Source organism: Oncorhynchus gorbuscha, linkage group LG26 (genome assembly GCF_021184085.1).
Source record: "Oncorhynchus gorbuscha isolate QuinsamMale2020 ecotype Even-year linkage group LG26, OgorEven_v1.0, whole genome shotgun sequence".
Lineage (NCBI taxonomy): Eukaryota > Metazoa > Chordata > Actinopteri > Salmoniformes > Salmonidae > Oncorhynchus > Oncorhynchus gorbuscha.
In genome coordinates, this window is record NC_060198.1 from 21071694 (window position 1) to 21083787 (window position 12094).

The 12094-nt window shown below is 44.6% G+C and overlaps 1 pseudogene; it reads right to left on the reverse strand.

Annotated features, from left to right (window-relative positions):
- LOC124016489 overlaps positions 1–12094 on the reverse strand; it is a 76423-nt pseudogene that overhangs the window by 44944 nt on the left and 19385 nt on the right.

Here is a 12094-nt window from a genome sequence, read left to right on the forward strand (position 1 = left end):
GTGGCTGGTGCATTTCGCATCCCAAAAGCCATGACTGAGTACTGTAGGAAGTTGTCTGGGGTCACAAAGGCAGAAATCTCAGAAGCACGTGAAGTTAACGGAACCTGCCAGTAACCTTTTAAAAGGTCTAACTTGGTTAAATACTTAGCAGCACCAATAGTGTCAATACAGTCGTCCAGTCGGGGTAACGGGAACGAATCTGGCATTGTGACAGAATTTACCTTTCGATAATCCGTACACAACCTGGACGTACCATCAGGTTTAGGAACCAAAATGCAAGGAGAACTCCAAGGGCTTGAACTTGGCTTAGCCAGGTCATTCTCCAACAAATATCTCACCTCATCCCTCATTATCTTCCTCTTGGAAGCGTTGATACGATATGAGTGTTGCTTGATAGGTGTAGCATTTCCAACATTAATGTCATGTTCCAACACATTTGTGCGAGTAGGAACGTCATTAAAGAGACATGGAAAACTGTGTAGTAGCCTCATAATATCATTGGCCTGTCCATCTGTTAAATGAACCAGACTGGATTGGATAGACAGCAGCATTTCTGAGTTGGGCAATCTAACACACTGCTGCTGAGTATTGCGCAACTCCAAGCCATCAACATCATCAATATGACAGTCCACTATCATAGCAGTAGTAGCAGAGGAGACAGCAGTACCTTCCTCTGAACTCTCTAACTGTGTGATGGGTCAGATGTGGTAAGCTTTCAACGTGTTAATGTGACACACACGAGATTGGCGTTGTCTATCAGGAGTTTGAAGCACATAGTCAGTTTCACTTATTTTCTTTTCAATTAAATAAGGACCCGAGAAACGAGCTGACAGTGAAGATCCTGGAACAGGAAATAACACCAGTACTTGGTCACCTGGCTGTAGTGGACGAGAAACAGCCTCTTTATCATAGTGTCTTTTCATGCTCCTCTGTGAGGAAGACAGAGCTTCCTTTGCGAGAGCACAAGCTTGGTGTAGGCGCTCACGAAAGCGACTAACGTAGTCCAACACATTCTCATCTCTGGTACACAACTCTTTGGACAAGAACTGTTCTTTAAGGACTTTCATTGGTCCTCTCACTGTGTGACCAAACACCAATTCAGCCGGGCTGAAACCTAGGGACTCCTGCACAGTTTCACGAGCAGCAAACAAAACTAGAGGAACTCCCTCATCCCAATCTTTCTCAGATTCCAAACAATATTTACGTAGCATAGACTTCAGTGTCTGATGCCATCTTTCAAGTGCACCCTGAGACTCTGGGTGATAGACGCTTGACACACGGTGCGTAATTGACAAGGATTTTAACACCTGCCTGAAGAGCTTGGATAGGAAATTGGTTCCTTGATCGCTTTGTACCACCCTAGGTAACCCGAATGTCGTGAAGAATTTTATTAAGGCTTTACTCACTACCGGGGCTGTAATCCTTCTCAGAGGAATGGCCTCGGGGTATCTTGTAGCCATACACATTATCGTTACCAAAAACTGGTTACCCGATTTTGTCTTCGGTAACGGTCCGACACAATCAACCACCACATGCTCGAATGGTTCACCTATGACAGGTATGGGACAAAGAGGCGCGGGAGGAATAACCTGATTTGGTTTTCCTGTTATCTGACATGTGTGGCATGTCCGACAGAACTGAGCCACATCTTGTTTTAAACCCGGCCAAAAGAAATGTCGAAGGATCCGATCATAAGTTTTTGTGATTCCTAAATGACCAGACCACTGGTGATCATGAGCAAGGGATAACACATTTTGTCGAAAGGCTGTAGGAATCACTATTTGGTAAACAGCATTCCAATCTCCATCCGCGTCAACATGGGATTTCCATTTACGCATGAGGAGATTACCATCAATGAAGTAAGCCACGTTCTTCTTCTTCACATCTTCCAATGAGACAACACTAGAAAAACATTTAGCAAGCTTGTTGTCAACCTTTTGGTTAGCAATCAGCTGCTCACGAGTGACTGGTAACTGTATTGCATCAGCAATAATAAGTTCAACGTTCTTTGATTCTTTCCTGGGCTGTTTGTCAGAGGTGATCAGCTTCTCAGAGGTATCACACAATCCATCCTCTTGATCAACCTCTTTGAACAGAACAGTGTTAGACAAATCTATCACGTCACCCTCTTGTAGTGCCTGTGCACGAGTGACAGCACAAGCGGGGAACACATGTGGATAACTCTGTGCCAGCTCATTCGAGAGAGAGTGGTCACTTTTATCCAATACTTCCAATACGGGTACTACCTTTCCTCCGGCAATATCGTTACCCATTATAAAGGTCACACCTTTCACTGCCAACATAGGGCGTACCCCCACTCTGAATATTCCACTGATTAACTCAGAGTGTACTTTCACAAAGTGCAATGGCACTGGGACAAAACCCATTTCAATACCCTGCACTAACACACTGGAACCACAGTATGTATCGTCAGATAAGGGCAACACATCAGACAATATAAACGACTGCGCCGCACCAGTATCTCTAAGGATTTTAACCGGTCGTTGAGACGCTTCGTCATTCGTTAGGGACACAAACCCCTCGAAAATGAATGGTTCATAACGGCGGTCGGGGACTGAGACTTTCAAACTACAGTTACCCTGAGGCACCTGTTTTGTTGCCGACCTCTTAACCGTACGAATTAGAGCAACACCTGTTGGTGGCTTGGCACGAAGAGGCATCCCTTGTTTGCGTTTAAGCAGGAAGCAATCATTAATCATATGTCCTACTTTATGACAATAGAAACAGGGACGCTCAATCTTCTGGCGTGCTTGATATACTACTGCTGGCCGACTAGGGCTAAAGGTAGGAAACTCAGTGGCTCTACTCTCGGTTTGAGCCGAAAACACACTCTTGTGCGTCAACACAAACTCGTCTGCCAACACAGACGCTTCTGCCAGACAGGATACTTTCTGTTCGTTTAGGTAAACTACAATGCGTTCGGGTAAGCAATTTTTAAACTCTTCCAACAAGATTAACTCCCGGAGAGAGTTGAAATCAGTTACCTTACTAGCAGCATGCCATTTATCAAACAGATTTCCCTTGTCTCTAGCAAATTCCACATAAGTCTTACTAGAAGACTTTCTATGAGACCTAAATCTCTGTCGGTATGCCTCAGGCACAAGCTCATAGGCACGAAGAACAGTAGATTTGACCACTTCGTAATTCAAACTGTCCTCCAGAGGTAACGCTGACAAAACCTCTTGGGCTTTACCAGTTAATTTACACTGAAGTAATAGGCACCATACCTCTTCAGGCCATTTCAATGCTACGGCTATACGCTCAAATACACAAAAATAGGAGTCAACCTCTGACTCTCTGAACAAAGGTACTAAGGCAATCTGCCTACTAATGTCAAACGTGTTTGAGGACACACCAGGTGAGGACGGCTCACAAACTGGCACAGTAGGACCGGAGGCTAGCCTCGCTGTCTCTGCCTCCAGTTCCATCTGGCGCATTTTGAACTCCAACTGCCTTTGTTCTCTGTCTGCCTCAATTTTACACATCTCCAAATGCCGTTGTTCTCGTTCTTTTTCTGCCTCTATTTTACACATCTCCAACTGGAGAGTCTCTTGCCTAATTTGGGCTCTCTCTTCCACCTCCAGTTGGAACTGTGCTAAACGGACATCGCGCCTGGCATCACCATTTGACAGTGGGGAGAGTGGATCAAAACGGGACAATGTGGCTGGTGTTTTAGCCTCTCCCTCATTATCAGACACCAATGGGCTTACAGGAGCAGCAACATCCCCTACAGGGGTAGTAGACTCAGGCAGCGGGAACACAAGCACCTGCTCTTCCAACAATACATTTAATACTAGCTGTTTAACCTCCGCCTTAACTAAACTCTGCGGAATCGATACTGAATAATGGTCAGCCAAGGTCATTAAATCAACTCTACGACATTTGTCAAAAACCTCCCACGAAGGGTTATCCAAAAAGGATCTCAAATCAAAAGTATTCATTTTACACTACTTCACAAGTGCCAAAGAAAATAGCAAACACTAATGCTACTTCAGCTATGACGCTCAACACTGAACTATACCACTACAACAATCTACATGAGCGGCATGGGTGTCAGTTATGACAGATCCCGGACGAGCCCCCACTTATGTTACGAATCCCTTTTGGCCCGACAGTCTAGGGGGGATGGTAATGAGACCCGTAACATAACTCATGCAAATTATTATTGTGACAAAGTAAAAGTGTGAACGAAATAACCACGGCAACAGAAATCTACCGTCAAACTCTAGGTTTATTTATAAACACACGGTAATGGGGGGAGCAGGAAAAGGGGCTGAGCTGGACCCAAGGAAAGAAACAATAAATATACAAAAACACACCCCTAAGCTAGACTAGCCTACTTTAACAACAGCTAACTAACTAACCAAAAATACAGTGGGTGGTCCGCCCAGTTCTAACTAGTGTATTTAACAAAGTTCACCTACGGGTAGTGTATGCCCATGGGCGACTTGTCTTGGTTTCCCCTTTTTCCCACCAGCAACCAAACACAAACACCATAAACAAAAAACAATACTCACAGGTGACGACAAAGTGCTATGAGGTGCTTAAACAAAAGAGAGGTTAAGACACAAAGCGAGAGTGAAACACAGATACCTACAGACATGGCATTTACAGAGAGGCTGAGCTGAGCTGAGCTGAGCTGCCCTCTAGAACAAACAAATGGGGTTTTTAAACCATGGGGAAGGAACTGTGATAGGTCAGGAAATAGGAGGTGTGTCTTCTGATTGATGATTGATTGTTGACTGATTGGAGAGTGATGGTTTTCACCTGTGAGGGGAGAAGGAGAGAAAAGAAACACACACACAGGATACACACACACACAGGATAACTGTATCCGTAACACTCGCATAAAAACAGTGGACAGCAACGTGGTGAGTGAATAAGACCAAAATATTCATTGTGAATGACTAGAGATGACAAACCAGTTTATCTTGCTTCAGAAGCTGCATTGACAGCCAGCTACAGGAAGCTCTGGTTTCACTGGTGCTGCGCAGTTTGCTTATTGTTCTAATCTAAGGCCTAGTCAGAGCCACCGATTGTCTAGTAAACTCAAATCAAAATCAAATCAAATGTATTTATATAGCCCTTCGTACATCAGCTGATATCTCAAAGCGCTGTACAGAAACCCAGCCTAACCCAGCCTAAAACCCCAAACAGCAAGCAATGCAGGTGTAGAAACACTACCTTCTCCAGGCCTCCAAGCTCTCCCTCCCAGTCCCACCCCTACCATGCTACCCCCAGAATTAAGACTGAATCCCCGCTGGAGTTGCTCTGACATCCCTGTGGTCCTCAGCTGAATCCACTCATCTTCAGGAGATCGGCTTGGGTGAAGGTGGGGGGGTTGGGAAGGACCAGGGAATGGGTCCAGAAAGGGGGTATTTTTTAATGTCGTCTAATCCGTGGAATCAAAGCATAAACAAGACCCACAGCCCAATCCCATCCACAGCTTTAACATCCCCACTCCCCCATGGCCAGCAGTCATGGCTGAGGGTGACCAGACAATGCCTGTGTGTGTCCCTATGAGGCAGACCGTATGCCCAGACGACCAGATCGATCACTGCTGTATGGATTATTGTGACACCAGGACCGGTCCAGTGGCAGTTTCCAGTGCAGCTTCGATCTTACCTCAATTGAACCTGTGTGTTGTGGCAGTCGTCCCCAGTCACCTCAATCCCATCCCAGGGGCATTACTAATACTGGGAGACTGGTGGCCAACAATAAAACAGGAATCCTTCTCCGTTTACATATTTCCATAAGTCGAATCATAGTCTCACAAGTCAGACTAAAAACATAACACAAGACTTGCTTCTGGGTACCAAGATTACCCAAAATCACAATGGACTAAACCATGTCAACATGCCATATGCCACACCCACTCCCACCTCTTACCATTTTGATTGGTTTATGCCGGAGGTCCACGTCAGACACGGGGACGTCTTGATCTTTGGGGACCACGCCCCTGTTGGCGAGGAGCTGCAGCAGGGTGGCGTTGTCTTTTGGGGCCCCTAACCCCCCCTGGTCCTCCTGCAGCAGACCATAGGTGCGGCAGTAGAGTTCAGAGGAGAGCAGGAGGCGTGTGACGGGGGGCTTCAGGTGCTCCTGCTCATACTGGTCACAGTAGAAGGGCTCCCACAACTCCACTGGAACATGCTCTACGGACGGAGAAGAGGGACAAAAACAGTGAGTGAAATAATCATGTTGTGGGAGACGAGTACACGATTAATAGGTCAAACAAGCGCATCAATAGAACGTGTTTCCACTGAGGGAGAAAATACTAAAAAGATACCCATACTGCATCCAATATACATGTGAATTCACAATGCAGCTGTGATGCTGCATGCAACGTTTTGGGTTTCACGGTGCATCACTTTCAGATGGTTAAGCATCGCACCTGTACCACCATTACTGTACCTCAATTTCACCTCGCAAAGTTTGTATTTCATTCTCATTTAACTTCTCAAAGTATTACCATACAGGACTTAACAGCTGCCATTGTTCCAACTGTTAACGACATTGACTTAGTCGTCGTGGAGAGTCGACTCCTTGCACGGCTCCTTATATGTTGACTCCCATTTCTGAGTGTCAAGATTCGATTCCGGTAGGATTCAGTATTTTTGGAACGAAGTACGAAGTTCTTCGAAGTATGGCAACTAATCGAACACTCGCATCTTTCATAGCATGCTAGCGAGGGACGGAGAATGTAGGAAGGGGCACAGTATAGGCAGTAGGGTCGGGAACGATACTACTATAGTGATACACTACATTAACAAAAGTATGTGGACACCTGCTTGTCGAATATCTCATTCCAAAATCATGGGCATTAATATGGAGTTGGTCCCTCCTTTGCTGCTATAACAGCCTCCACTCAGTTTAATCTGCTTCATGTTTACATTTTTGATATGGAAAAAAATATTGGCATCATCCCGGCCCTAATGGGCATGTCGGCTACCAGACAGAGTCAGAACCGTGGACTATTTGCAATCAAAAACTTTATCTCACAATGGCATACTGTATATCGCAGATTTCTTGGCTTGCCATGTCTCATAACTTCAGTAAATCAGGTCCTATCATGATGAATAGGCTAGGGTATTGAGATGAGCAAGATGCAAAACAAAGTATCTGTGCATGTGAACAGGTTCGCTTCAAGCTGTTCAGTGTGGTAGCAAGGGCACCAAAGCTCTTAGTTGTTGCGAAAATTGACCGCTATGCTGTTTACTTTCTGCATTTACAAAAACATTAACAATTATAATTAGGTTCGATTTTTATTAACATTAAGGATCACAATTTAGTTAACGTTTAAAATTTCACACCCTTAATACCAGAGAACATTAAAAGGAATAGTGTGCCATTTCAGATGCAGCCACAATCTCTCAGCAGTGTGTTGTGGATATAGGTTACACAGAACATCAACGAAAAACGCTGTTCAAAGTCCTAACAAGATCATTGACAAAACACAGTCCTAAGTCCTATTGTCAGATAAACACACATTCTGTTTATCTCTTAGTATATAATGGAAACAAACTTAAAGAAGTGGGTGTTTCCTCATCAGTTATACACAGAGTATACAAAACATTAGGAACACTAGCTGTCACCTGGATTCATCCTGGTCAGTCGATGATCCTTTGTTGATATCAATTGTTAAAGCCACTTCAAAATCAGTGCATATGAAGGGGAGGAGACAGGTTAAAGAACATTTTTAAAGCCTTGAGACATGGATTGTGTATGTGTGCCATTAAGTTGAACGAGGTATGTTAGTAGGTGCCAAGCGCACCAGTTTGAGTGTGTCTAGAACTCCGACGCTGCTGGGATTTTTCCTGTGCGTATCAAGAATGGTCCAAACCCAAAGGACATCCAGCCAACTTGACACAGCTTAGGAAAGCATTGAAGTCAACATGGGCCATCATCCCTGTGGAATGCTTTCGACACCTTGTAGAGTCCACGCCCTGACAAAATTGAGGCTGATCTGAGGGCAACAGGAGGTGCAACTCAATATTAGGAAGGTGTTCCTAATGTTTTATACACGCAGTGTATAGTGAAGGTATAGCGTTTAGTTACCTTGACAGTACTATGGGCATAGTTAGATATGGATAGGCTATGCTTGTCGTGCATTTGTGTGTGTGGCATGTGTCTCTGTGTTGTTTTTCACAGCAAATCCAGCCAGCCAATCATAGGGTCTGCAGGAGTCATAAGGTTACAGATATAGGCACGATACACTGGTTACAATTTGATATTTTCTGGGGGGCTTGTATCAACTCCTCCCTCCATTTCACTGTCTAAATGTTCATTCAGCAGTTCAGGTCTCATGGTGACAGTGTCATTCTCCCCCCACGGGAACGATACTGTGGTGCAATCCATTTCCAACCCCACGTCAGTCCGTGGTTACGTCCCAAACGGCACCCTATTCCCTATATAGTGCACTACCTGTATTTTTTTCCCCCTACCCCTATTTCGAGACAGGTGCATGATAATGGTCCATTCTAAATCAAAACAAATTTCACATATATTATTTAGTATATGTAAAGACAAGATTAAATCAAGAACAGTCTGATGGGTGACAACATTAGCCTATCACTTGTGAATGACGCCCAGCTTGTGTGCAGTAAGGCAAGAAACAGCACATGCCTATTTTATTGCATATTTTTCAAATCATAGTCGCACATCTCATGTAGCCTAGCCCTTTGGTCTATATGTTTTATTAAGAACTAAAAAGAGGCAAAATAACTTCTTAAATTAAGCACATTCATCTGCTTTACAACAGCTTAACTAGCATGATTTCAAGTTTGGGGAAAATAATTTGCACCATAAAAATGCACCTTTATAATAAAGCATAACATGCATAATCACATTTGCGGTCCCTTTTGAGAATGGTGTTTTCCTGCTAATTGATTGCATTATGGAACATTTGCCCTTATAGCCTACTGCCATGTGCGCATTGCTGCGCTTATGTGAAGAAATAGCCTAATAGTTTATCAACATTTTAAGCGAAACATTCTGACCTGTTGCATCAGCCTCAATGCTTTAAAAAAGTTACAAGTTTTAGGGATGGTAGTGGTAGTACTAATTTGGGATCTATCGCATCCCACAACTGTCCAAGAATATGTTTGGAATATTACTTTCTCGCACAGAATAGGTGAACTTTTGTACTATGGTGGATAGTAGATTGATATACAGTGGGGCAAAAAAGTATTTAGTCAGCCATCAATTGTGCAAGTTCTCACACTTAAAAAGATGAGGCCTGTAATTTTCATCATTAGGTACACTTCAACTATGACAGACAAAATGAGAAAAAAAATCCAGAAAATCACATTGTAGGATTTTAAGAACTTATTTGCAAATTATGGTGGAAAATAAGTATTTGGTCAATAACAAAAATGTATCTCAATACTTTGTTATATATCCTTTGTTGGCAATGACAGAGGTCAAACATTTTCTGTAAATCTTCACAAGGTTCTCACACACTGTTTCTGGTATTTTGGACCATTCCTCCATGCAGATCTCCTCTAGAGCAGTGATGTTTTGGGGCTGTTGCTGGGCATCACAGACTTTCAACTCCCTCCAAAGATTTTCTATGGGGTTGAGATCTGGAGACTGGCTAGGCCACTCCAGGACCTTGAAATGCTTCTTACGAAACCACTCCTTCGTTGCCCGGGCGGTGTGTTTGGGATCATTGTCATGCTGAAAGACCCAGCCACGTTTCATCTTCAATGCCCTTGCTGATGGAAGGAGGTTTTCACTCAAAATCTCATGATACATGGCCCCATTCATTCTTTCCTTTACACGGATCAGCCGTCCTGGTCCCTTTTCAGAAAAACAGCCCCAAAGCATAATGTTTCCAACCCCATGCTTCACAGTAATTATGGTGTTCTTTGGATGCAACTCAGCATTCTTTGTCCTCCAAACACGACGAGTTGAGTTTTTACCAAAAAGTCATTTTCCCAATCTTCTTCTGGTTCATCCAAATGCTCTCTAGCAAACTTCAGACAGGGCTGGAAATGTACTGGCTTAAGCAGGGGGACACGTCTGGCACTGCAGGATTGGAGTCCCTGGTGGCGTAGTGTGTTACTGATGGTAGGCTTTGTTACTTTGGTCCCAGCTCTCTGCAGGTCATTCACTAGGTCCCCCCGTGTGGTTCTGGGATTTTTGCTCATTGTTCTTGTGATCATTTTGACCCCGCGGGGTGAGATCTTGCGTGGAGCCCCAGATCAAGGGAGATTATCAGTGGTCTTGTATGTCTTCCATTTCCTAATAATTGCTCCCACAGTTGATTTCTTCAAACCAAGCTGCTTACCTATTGCAGATTCAGTCTTCCCAGCCTGGTGCAGGTCTACAATTTTGTTTCTAATGTCCTTTGACAGCTCTTTGGTCTTGGCCATAGTAGAGTTTGGAGTGTGACTGTTTGAGGTTGTGGACAGGTGTCTTTTATACTGATAACAAGTTCAAACAGGTGCCATTAATACAGGTAACGAGTGGAGGACAGAGGAGCCTCTTAAAGAAGAAGCTACAGGGCTGTGAGAGCCAGAAATCTTGCTTGTCTGTAGGTGACCAAATACTTTTTTCCACCATAATTTGCAAATTAATTAATTAAAAATCCTACAATGTGATTTTCTGGATTGTTTTCCCTCATTTTGTCTGTCATAGTTGAAGTGTACCCATGATGAAAATTACAGGCCTCTCATCTTTTTAAGTTGGAGAACTTGGCTGACTAAATACTTTTTTGCCCCTGTAGGCAGCGATTGTCAATCTACTATCCCCCATAGTACAAAAGTTGATAGGCTAGTGCTTTTGCTGTTTGTTAGGCCTACTCATCTTGTAGGCTGACGAAAAGTAAATGTGGACAGTTCTTCCAATATCTTAAATGTACGCCTCGGAATTGGATAAGGACATATGCAGGATGTTTTAAGGGGTATTACAGCCACACAAAGGGGATGCAGCTGGGAAATTCGAGGCATAATCAAGTGCTTGTCAAATTGTAATGAGAAACTGATGAAGTGTGAAAAGCCTGCGCAAATAAAGCAGAGCTCATGACTTTCATGCAAATCTTCATTAGTTTACATTTACATTTAAGTCATTTAGCACTTACAAATTGGTGCATTCACCTTATGACATCCAGTGGAACAGCCACTTTACAATAGTGCATCTACATATTTTAAGGGGGGGGAGGGGGGGGTGAGAAGGATTACTTTATCCTATCCTAGGTATTCCTTAAAGAGGTGGGGTTTCAGGTGTCTCCGGAAGGTGGTGATTGACTCCGCTGTCCTGGCGTCGTGAGGGAGTTTGTTCCACCATTGGGGAGCCAGAGCAGCGAACAGTTTTGACTGGGCTGAGCGGGAACTGTACTTCCTCAGTGGTAGGGAGGCGAGCAGGCCAGAGGTGGATGAACGCAGTGCCCTTATTTGGGTGTAGGGCCTGATCAGAGCCTGGAGGTACTGAGGTGCCGTTCCCCTCACAGCTCCGTAGGCAAGCACCATGGTCTTGTAGCGGATGCGAGCTTCAACTGGAAGCCAGTGGAGAGAGCGGAGGAGCGGGGTGACGTGAGAGAACTTGGGAAGGTTGAACACTAGACGGGCTGCGGCGTTCTGGATGAGTTGTAGGGGTTTAATGGCACAGGCAGGGAGCCCAGCCAACAGCGAGTTGCAGTAATCCAGACGGGAGATGACAAGTGCCTGGATTAGGACCTGTGCCGCTTCCTGTGTGAGGCAGGGTCGTACTCTGCGGATGTTGTAGAGCATGAACCTACAGGAACGGGCCACCGCCTTGATGTTAGTTGAGAACGACAGGGTGTTGTCCAGGATTACGCCAAGGTTCTTAGCGCTCTGGGAGGAGGACACAATGGAGTTGTCAACCGTGATGGCGAGATCATGGAACGGGCAGTCCTTCCCCGGGAGGAAGAGCAGCTCCGTCTTGCCAAAGTTCAGCTTGAGGTGGTGATCCGTCATCCACACTGATATGTCTGCCAGACATGCAGAGATGCGATTCGCCACCTGGTCATCAGAAGGGGGAAAGGAGAAGATTAATTGTGTGTCGTCTGCATAGCAATGATAGGAGAGACCATGTGAGGTTATGACAGAGCCAA